The sequence below is a fragment of the Solanum dulcamara genome, chromosome 3 (genome assembly GCF_947179165.1).
Source record: "Solanum dulcamara chromosome 3, daSolDulc1.2, whole genome shotgun sequence".
Classification (NCBI taxonomy): Eukaryota; Viridiplantae; Streptophyta; class Magnoliopsida; order Solanales; family Solanaceae; genus Solanum; species Solanum dulcamara.
This window is the reverse complement of record NC_077239.1, coordinates 13,308,915-13,319,651: the sequence shown is the minus strand read 5'-3', so window position 1 is coordinate 13,319,651 and position 10,737 is coordinate 13,308,915. Positions and strand designations below refer to the sequence as shown.

The 10,737-nt window shown below is 34.3% G+C and overlaps 1 pseudogene; it reads left to right on the top strand.

Annotated features, from left to right (window-relative positions):
- The first annotated feature begins 2,378 nt into the window (after positions 1–2,378).
- LOC129882422 (E3 ubiquitin-protein ligase UPL5-like) lies at positions 2,379–10,099 on the top strand (annotated as a pseudogene).
- Positions 10,100–10,737: the final 638 nt, after the last annotated feature.

Below are 10,737 nucleotides of genomic sequence, written 5' to 3'. Positions count from 1 at the left end.
AATTTCAAATATTTAGAGCTTTACCATATATAGGGCTTGAATACATATAATTCATCTATATCCCGGACACTTTACTTCTTGAATTGAAGTTCTAAAGCCATACCAATTTTACCAGGAAAATAACGTTATTTTTTCCCTGTAAATCATAATTTAGTGAATAATTAGGATGTGAAAAAGAGTCTTTCTCTATTTATTATATAGGGAATCCCTATTATATATAATCGCATTGCTAATTAAGATCTACCTTTGTATTTATATAGAAAAGAGTCGTGAGAACAAATATATTCTTAGAATGACCGAACGTCTCCTTGTGAATCTATATCTATACTGTATTAAAAGCATGAATATTTTTAAAAATGTTAATTTGAATTTTTTGCTATTCATTAAAAGATTCCGCTTTAGACAAAATTATATTTTCTCCAATTTTTTTTTTAATATTTAAAGTATTTTAAATCTTTTTCTAATATTTAGAATTTTAAAATTAATTAAATATTATGTATTAATTATTTCTTTATTTGTATGAAAAAATAATAACAGCAAATCACCGCATGAGAATCTCTAAGTGATATTAACTAAAATGTTGCTTACTGAAACTTTTCTTACTTAAATTACAATAAATAAGATCTTAATATTTTGGACTTAATAAATAAATTAAACTTTTACCATATATAAATTCTATTTAAATTTGAACAAATTGCTATGTTCAAGAAAATAAAAACAAGAATCCTCTTAGCAATAATAGTCTAATTCTAGAAACAAATAGTAATGACATGAGGTAGGTTCAATGAGAATAAATCATAAAAGTCATAAATTTTAAAATAAATAAATAAAAAGACTACTTAACTGTTGTTTTCAATTATTTCCAATCTTTTTGTATATTTACAAACGAAAAATCCATAATATTTATGACTTCATAATCTATTATAATTTGACTTTTTATTTTAGTTTTGTTGAATGACTTTTTGTATCTCTTTTTCAAGTAAATTAGCAAAAGTATCTAGGTCAGCATTCAGACCTTTTTTTTGCTTACATGAAATCTATTTCGGTGTTTTTTTTTTTCAATTTACTTTGTATCTTCTTTGTATTTTAAAGTTTCTTTTATAATTGTCAATTTAAGTTCATCAATTCAAGTATTTTTGTTGTTAGTGTGATTTGTGGGATGGATATGTTCTTTATGCTTAATTTATGTGCATCCAATTGAAATTTCTGTTGAAGGAATAGTGCATACAAGTCTTGTACATGTTGATAGCCTTCAATTTCGTTTTAAACGCAGTGCATCCATGAGCTCGTGATCATGAAGTGAATGAAACAAAAACGTCAAGTAGATGAAATTATCGACATCAAGGTTTGTAAACTTCAGTTTTATTGTACTTCATTTTTATTATAAGTTAAATATAATTATTTTTTAAGTCATGCATCATTTTTTAAAATATAGTCTATACAAATGTTAGTCATTATGACATTTTCCACATGATATCAACAAAAATAACATAGGAGTTCTGTAAACATAGTGAATATGAGGAAAAGTCATGCAGACCGATGAAGTATTTGGGAGAGGTAATTAGATAAGATATGACACAATTTTAGATTATCAAGAACATGATCTTAGATAGGAGAGTGTGAAGCTCATAGATTAGGTTAGAAGGTTAGCAAATAGTTGAACTTTGACTCATGTTTTGATGGGTTTAAGCTTAGTGGGGGTGTAGGAGCACCGTATTTATTATAGTATTAGCTTTATACATGAATTTTCTCATATTTTTTTAGCGTCAAATGCTATTTTTCAACAATCTATTCTTTTTATATGTATTAGAATTAATTAATTGACACGACGTGTAATAACACGTATAGAAAAATTAAAAAAAAACATTTTTCATTTAAATACATACATTATTGCATAGAATGTAATTTCATTTGGATAAATATTTATTACATCTATAATTATAATCTATTCTTTATTATTTTTATATACAATCTCTTATATTATCATGATCCATACATGCATCATCGCACTTACTCTAAACTAGTCTTAGAGACCGTTTAGATTGACTCATAAGTTGTTTTTAGCTTTTTTTGAATGTTTGACTGACCAACTTAAAGTCATTTTTTGCTAAAAATAAGCCCCAATAAATAGTTGGGTTTATTTGAATGAATTATTTTAAATAGTTTATAAGTTGAAAACAGCTTATAGATCAAAAAAAAAAAGTTGACCTGCACCTACTTTTTTTAATTAGTTTTTAATTTATAAACTGCTTAAAAATAAGTTAATCCAAACAGGCTATTAAACTAGTCTTGACTTCCTTTTTTGTTTGATACAAAAATTAACGTTGCCGACTCACTTAATTGAAGAGTGAAGACTCCTCAGCAAAATTAGTGCTTCTAACACATGAGTTGCTTTTTTGTTTGACAAAATAAGAGATTTCAGTAGATTTACAAAATAACGCTTCTCACTTAACTGAAGACTGTTCAAAATTAGTGCTTCTAACACATGAGAGCTCAAACTCTTCCCTTGAGAACTTCCAATGGCGTATCAGTTACACAACAACACCACCAAACGCAAGTTCGATGATTATACCGTCGACGGAGCCCCAGCCTGGATGAGAATTGACAACACCCTCTCTCCTTCTCCGTCAACTCCCATTCAATTCTTCGTCCGTATGTTTTCCGGCGGCAAAACCCTGGTCCTTCAAGCCCATTCCTCCGACACAGTTGCATCAGTTCACCGGAAAATCCAGTCGATCACTGGAATTCGGCCAATCCAATCGACCTTCGGTGTACCAGCAGTGGAACAGCGATTAATCTACCGCGGGAAACAGCTTCACTTGCCCCAACTTTATCGGAATGTGGTATACAAAACGACGATACCCTGCAACTCATCGGAAGAATGCGAAGCACGCGCCATCCTCATTCGTGGAGGCTGATGAATGACTTGAATTCGCTTATTCATCACCTCTCCAACTGCAATGATAACACAGACATTAATGCTAATTTCGCCCGTATCACGAAGATGCTTACCGAGTTTCTGGCAGTGACCCCAAGGGATGGCGCAGATAAATCGGAGGAATATCTCCAAATATTTATTCACTCCTCTGTTCCAGCTGCTCTAGTAAAACTTTATGTATCTCCTTCTGTAGCTACCAAACAAGCTGCTCATGGATGTATTTGTCAATTTATAGATTCATGTAAGACAATTTTCCCCGACCCTGCAACCGTATATAGGCAGTTTGCTCCTATATTGTTAGAGTTTTGTAAGATTCTGAGAGGGGCTACGGGTGTTGATGATGCTTTGTATATATTTTGCCGTAGTAGTTTAGCTGCAATGGTGGAATGGTATGTCCATGATGTTAACTGTGTGTTAAGATTGCAGGATGTTTCCCCTTTTGTTCATGAGTTGGCAACAAGTTTATCACGTGCTTTAGAATTGAGTGTGCGATCAGCTGAGTTTATACGGTTATCAGGTAGCGATGTGCATGATTTTATTAAGTTTATGCATCCGGTAAAGTGTGCAATACGGCATCAAGAAGCATTTGGCAGTCCGGTCAGTTTCCCTTCATTGATGCAAGGTGAAGCAGGAATGGAGAGATTTGAGATTGAAGGCGTGCATCGTGTTTTTTCTAACTTGCTGGAAAAATTGGAGCAGTGTCTAAAGAAACTGGAAAGCCAGCTGGGTTTGATTAACAAAGAAGGAGGTGAGCCTATTGTACACTGTTGGTCCCGGTATCTTTTAATTCTAAAGGAGTTAGAAAGCATTTCAAAGCTGTATAAGGGTTTGGAGGAAATGTTCTGGGAGAAGATAGCGCAGCGAAGAGTTGCATTGTGCTTTCTGATAGATAGACTTTCAAAAAGGTCTACAGACTATCAGTGGATTCTTGAGCACAAGGAGGTAACACATTTTAAGATAAGGCAGCGTTTTGCCTTGAAGATGCTTCGAGAAGGGAGGCATAAGAACGAGGAGTTCTACGAGATGCTCATTTGCAGGTCTCGTTTGTTTGAAGAGTCATTTGAGTACATTGGACATGCGAGTCCTAGATCGCTGCGTGGCCAATTATTTATGCAATTTGAGAATGAAGAAGCTACTGGGCCGGGTGTGTTGAGGGAGTGGTTTTCCTTGGTATGTGAAACCATTTTCAACCCTCAGAATGCGCTGTTTGTGTCTTGCCAAAATGACGGTAGAAGGTTTTTCCCAAATCCAGGTAAGCTTTTGTAGCCTTTATGCACACATGCATGTGACATTTTGTTCTCACTTATCCCTTCCGTTAGTTTTTTTGATCTAAAGTTTTAAAGTATGAAAGATGTTTCTTATGATTTTTTCCTCAAAAATAGATAAAGAGTATGAGATAGAGGTTGAATCTTTGTGAGTATGAGAATATGTATTATCTCTCCTTATGTAAACCATGTAAGGTTGCTTGATGTTCCTGCTCATACCCTCATAGCATTCTTTGAGGTTCAATTCTCTCACGAAACCCATGTCTGAGGGTTTTACTGATTCTTTGGTACATAAATTAAGTAATTCCAAAGTGCATTGGTTATTATCCTTTGATGAGAGTAGCTCATTTCTTGCAGCACATCTACTTTGTCAAATCAATTTCTGCATCCTTTCCTGTCCTTCAAGAGATCTGTTAGCTTGACTTACTTATGATCGTGGGATTGCTCCTGTCTCTATATTAAAGTTTTTGGATCCTTTCCTTTCCTTCAAGAGAACTGTTTGATTTGTCTTATGACTGTGGAATTGCACCTGTCTCTATGTTAAAAATGTTGTTGTCTTTCCTGTCCGTCTAGAGACCTTTTTGGTTTGGCCTACTTGTGACCATGAGGTCACGCCTGTGTCTATTAATCTATTTCAAGTAATGGTAAGCGAAATGGAACTTGTATAACTAAAGATAAAGGAATGAGGACACACATTGGAGGTTTGTGGAAGGAACTACAGAAACATGCACAATCATTATTCAAGGGTTGAGGATAGGAAAACAAGAAGATCCTGGTTGGAGATATGGCAAGATAATACCCTCTAAAAATTGAATTTCAGATTGCTTAGCATCTTTTCGTGTATCAAACCACTGCCACACTCCCCTTCTCAGATTTGTTTAACTATGTTGCCGACCCAAAAGAAGGATAGAAAATCCTCCTTAGAAGGGAGAAACAACTAGGAAATATAAAGATCGTGTCAGCTTTAAGAATAACTGCGCAGCAGCTCCAACCTACAGCCCAAGCCTGATACCATGATTGGAATGGACAAACAAATGGTCTCTTTACTATTAAGTCTTGCTATAGACTCTTGACCAAGGTGTTTTGATTTGACTTATGACTGTGGGGTTGCACCTGTCTCTATGTTAAAAATGTTGTAGTGAAATGGAACTACAGAAACATGCACTATTCATTATTCAAGGGTTGAGGATAGCAAAAAAAAAAAGATCTCTTTACTATTAAGTCTAGCTATACACTCTTGACCAAAGAGTAGATTTTCCCCTTCTATAGTTGGCCATGGAGAAAAAATTTGGGTATGGTTGAATGATTCATTTGGTTGGTGCCTAGGGAGGTATGCCTCAGGCAGAATAATCTCTTGATGAAAGGGATACATATCTGCAGTAGGTGAATCATCTTTTCCTCCATTGCAAAAAAAGTAGCACATATATGGAGCAGGATCTTTAACTTGCTAGGCTTACAATTGGATCATGCCAAGGCTGCAGCAGAATTTCTTGCAGGGTCAGTACAAAAGACATCTTATCATAAAGACTTGGGATACCATTCCAGCAGCGATCTGGTGGATCATCTAGAGAGAAGATTCAATGATACTTCACAGAGAAAGGAAAAGATACGCTTGGTTTGAACTCAAATGCATCCTTTTTGGTGTTTCATGGTAGATGTAAATGACATTGAAACCATACTAGACTTCATAAAGTTGAGTTTTTGTTTCCTTTTGTCACTTCTTCCAATATTCATTTACTGTCCAGCAGAAAAGCTGAGTTTTTGTTTCCTTTTGTCACTTCTGCCAATATATCTCCCAGCATCTTCTTATTGCTAGGTCCTCTCATCAATAAAATCCAATTAGTAGATTGAAGGAAGGAGTCACTTGCAGGGGAAATGACTCTTGTTGGTGAAAAATCGACATTCGACTGCAAATGCACGTTCTTGGTGAAAGTAAACTGATTCAAGTGATTAAAAGCCATGCATACAATACGTTCTTGGTGAAAGTAAACTGATTCAAGTGATTAAAAGCCATGCATACAACATACATAAATCCAACCCACCTCCTGGATGAAATTGAATTGCACCATAGCAACCAAATTCAACCCCAGAATCCAAATATTCAACAAAGGATAACGACTCAACACAATATGCCACACCACAACAAGCAACTTGCAACAGACACAGAACACACAAATGATCTGAGAGAACTTGACTTCAATTAAAAAACTGAAAGAAATCTTCTTATACACTGAAACTAAGGAATAAAGTTTAAAGAACAATCACCAGTAAGCTTCCACATTAAAATATATCAACAAACAAATCAATCCATTCAACCCAACTACTATCACAATTATATCTAAAGTACATACACGAATAATTTACTGAAACAAGAGGTAAATTGAATATTAAAAAAAGTAAAACGTCTTATACTTTAGAAGTTTTTGCTCTCAATCCAAAAAAGGAAAAATGGATTTGATGAATGAAAACTAAAGAACCTTCGATTAAATTATATGGCCAACACAAATCTTCCTCAAAGAATCATCAAGGTGACTTTCTTGTTTGAAATTTTGAATTTAATCCCATTTATCTATAATCATTCCTTTAGCTAATGACAAATGGTATTGTTGATAGTCCAGTGGCGTACGGAGGATATTTTGTAAGCGGTATTTAAATAAGTAAACAAATTGTTATGAAAATTTATTCAAATTATATTTAATAAAACATGACTCAGGTAAATTTCTACAGCTTTCCAAGAAACACAATTGCATGAGTAGTTTTTTCTTTCTAGTTTTTGCTTGAACTTGTTCAATATCAAATATTACATTGTCTAAGTTAATATGTAAGTTGTATGATTGGTTGGCTGGTACCTATGTTCTTTTTCAAGTAAGGAATTGCCGGATCAAGCCTTACTAAAAACGGGATTTTAAGCATATAAAGGGAGAGTCACTTGATTAGAAACTCAGCTAAAAAGTACAAAAATCTGGCGTTGTGCAGATTCGAACTCCTGATGCATAGTAAACTATGAATGTGCTTGGCCATCGAGCTAGAAAGCTCAATCCGCTATGTAGAGTCATTCGTATTATTTCTATACCTATTCTGTTTAAACATATTCTATATATATATATAACGTGGTTCTTCCCTGGTTGATACCATAATGAGAATAGGTGAGCAAATCTACAGCGACATGTGGCCATGTCCATCAAAATTGCTTTTGGAACTGCCTCTTCTTAAGATTAGGACTTGTATTATTTATTTTTTTGCTAAAGAGGACTCCTATTCGTTCCTGAAGAATGAAGAAAATTGTGTTCCTAAGCATTAGTGATAGAGTTCGAAGTGTTTTCCAAATAAAAATAGTTCTCAAGAAGCCAAATTTGTTGTTGAAGGATCCTAGTTAATTAATTAATTAATTTAAAGTTATATATATTAAGATTCCCTATACAATTCAAATAAGGTAGAATATATCAAAGTAATATTTGTATAAGTAAAGGATTGAATTCCTAAATTTTAGTGGTTTCTACGTATTCAATTAAGAAAAAAATTAATAATTAAAATTTAATTAATTTCAGAGTCCTAAATTTTAGAAAAATAATAAATGGCAATTATGTCCAATGTGAAATTTATCTTTAAAGGGTGAAAAAGACGAACGACAATTTGCTAAGGACTTTCGTGCTTTTAATATAATATAAGTAAAGTATTTAGTTGGGGGGTTGAGTTGTTAGTCGTGAACTGGGAAGAGGGGAGCTTACTTAAATGCAAGATCCGATTCACTATATATCTTCTTGGAAGCAATAACAAAAATTCTTCATCTTTTCTCTCGCTATTTCATTGTTGCGTTTAGTTCAGAGATCTTTCCTTGTTTAGATCCTTTGGAAGCTCCGAACATAGGCGGATCCAGGACTTGACGTTTATGGTTCCCACCCATCTCAAATTAAAAATAAAAAGAGACAAAATAAAGGTCTACATGGTGATCAAGGATTCGAACCCTTGACCAAGAAGGTAGCGAACTTAAAAGGTTCCTTTTCTGCCATTAGACCAAACAACTCACTTTGTTAGTGTGTTCCCAAGTCATTTTTCTTATATGTCTACAGGATTTAGCAATTCAAATATAGGATCCTTGGAAGAGTTACTAGGTTCCCGGGAACCTCCATCCAATGATCTAAATCCACCCTTGGTTGTGAAGTCGTTGCTAGTTTGAGCCCTCGCATTCTGCTATGCCCATTTAATTTTGTGTTGTGTAGAATATTCTTTTCTTCCAAAAATTTCCATCCTTCCGTTTACAATGTTTTAAGCAATGTCTCTTTCTGTACGTCTTGCATGGCTTTTACTTAATATATTTTCTGGATTTGATTTCTTTTTGGTACTATTTTATTTTCTGGATTTGTTGGAAGTTGGGAATAGGTTTCAGCATTCATTGTAACTGGCCGGATCCCTAAAGTACGTTGTAAATATGCGACAACTGATTCAGGCAGATGATTTTAACTCGTTGTTTCTGCTTAACTTATGTATATAAGGGAGCGCAAGTTGGTGTGTGCACAAGTAGATGCTTATATATATTTATAATGCCAGCCTGCTTGATGGTTGCAAGCTGTTTGATAGAATCTTTTGATGTTTCACGAAAAGTAATATTATTCTCTTTGCTAGAATGCAAATAACGCTCATCTACATTTTGTGCTTGCAGCATCTAAAGTAGACCCCTTGCACCTTGAGTATTTTATCTTCTCCGGCAGGATGATTGCGTTGGCCTTGTTGCATACAGTACAAATAAGCATTGCGTTTGATCGTGTGTTCTTCTTGCAATTAGCTGGAGAGGATATTTCGTTTGAAGACATTAGGGATGCAGATCCCTACTTGTACAGTGGCTGCAAGAAGATACTGGAGATGGATGCGAAGATGGTGGATGAAGATATCCTAGGCCTTACATTTGTTTGTGAAGATGAAGAATTGGGATCTAGGAAAGTGGTGGAGCTTTGCCCTAATGGGAAAGAAATGATAGTGAACAGTGAGAATAGGGATGAGTATGTTAATCTTCTTGTTAAACACCGTTTTGTCACATCAATTGCTCATCAGGTAGCCCATTTTGCTCGAGGTTTTGCTGACATAATTACTGACCGATGGCTCCGAGAATCCTTTTTCCGGATCCTAGATCATGAAGACCTTAACAGGATGCTTCATGGGAGTAAAACTGCTGTTTCTGTAGAAGACTGGAAAGAACATACAGAATACAATGGCTACAAAAAAAATGATCCTCAAATATCCTGGTTCTGGGAGGTACTTATTTCTTGTCTGCTACTAAGTATGTTTTCAGAGTATTAACTACACCTTTTTCTTTTTCTTCATTGTTTTCCGAAGTGGTAGATTTCTGAACTCTTTCAAAGTTATTATTCGGGCAGCATTTTCAAAGTTTTCTTTTGTTTTGCTGCAGATAGTAGGAAGTATGTCGGCTGAGCAGAGAAATGTGCTTCTCTTCTTCTGGACTTCAATCAAGTCTCTTCCTGTTGAGGGTTTTGGTGGTCTAGATTCTAAACTTCACATATACAGAACCTCAGAGTCTCATAATTGCTTGCCTTCCTCGCACACATGCTTTTACCGCCTGTGTTTTCCTCCTTACCCGTCTATGGATGTCATGCAAAATCGTCTTAACATAATCACCCAAAATTATATTGGTTGCAGCTTTGGTGCCGAATGATGGGTGAATTTTTAGGTTGAACTTGTACATATGATATGTAATGTTCTTCTTAATAGATGTAAGAAATGCCAACCTTCTGAAACTTAACTTCTGTGAGAAGGTATCTTTTGTTTAGTGATGGCAAATGGGGCGAGGCGGAGCGACCCACCCTGCATATCAAAAATTTGTGTTTTCAACCCGCCGCATGCATAGGAGCAGTATGTGTATTCTTCTTCTAATTCTGCTCGAAAACATAATACTTGCATGAAAGAGCTCTCACTGCTGACCTCCCCCTCCCCCCCCCCCCCCCCCCCTCCAAAAAAAATGGTTATCATTCTTCTTCTAGATTCATCATATTAGACTAGAATTTATAAATGAATTCTTCCTTACATTCATGCTAAAAAAAATTATTTGATTTTAAAATTTTGATTCTTAAGTTTTTAAAAACGTGCTTTAATTAGCGAGTCAGTTTTCGGGACTAAAACTTGTAAAACTTTAAAAAAAGTTTTAGTAAAATGTAAGTCCAAACACAACTTCAAATTTTAAAAATAAAAATTTTCAATTTCAAAATCTATCCAAATGAGAGTTTATTATTTCACTTGTTTTGATTGATGTGACATAATCTAAATTAACACGATATAAGAAAAAAATAGCGACTTTAAAATTTGTGATTTAAATATGGAATAATAATATCTGTATACATATAAAACATTTGAATATTATAATCTTAAATATGTCATAATATTTCTGCGATTATAATTTTTTTCATTAAAAGATAAAATGAGAAGTACAACATAGTTAAACAAAGGACTTTACTTTATAAATCATATTCACAATTATGTGCCATTTTCTATTTTTTATTTTAATCTTATTGTTCATTTTATATA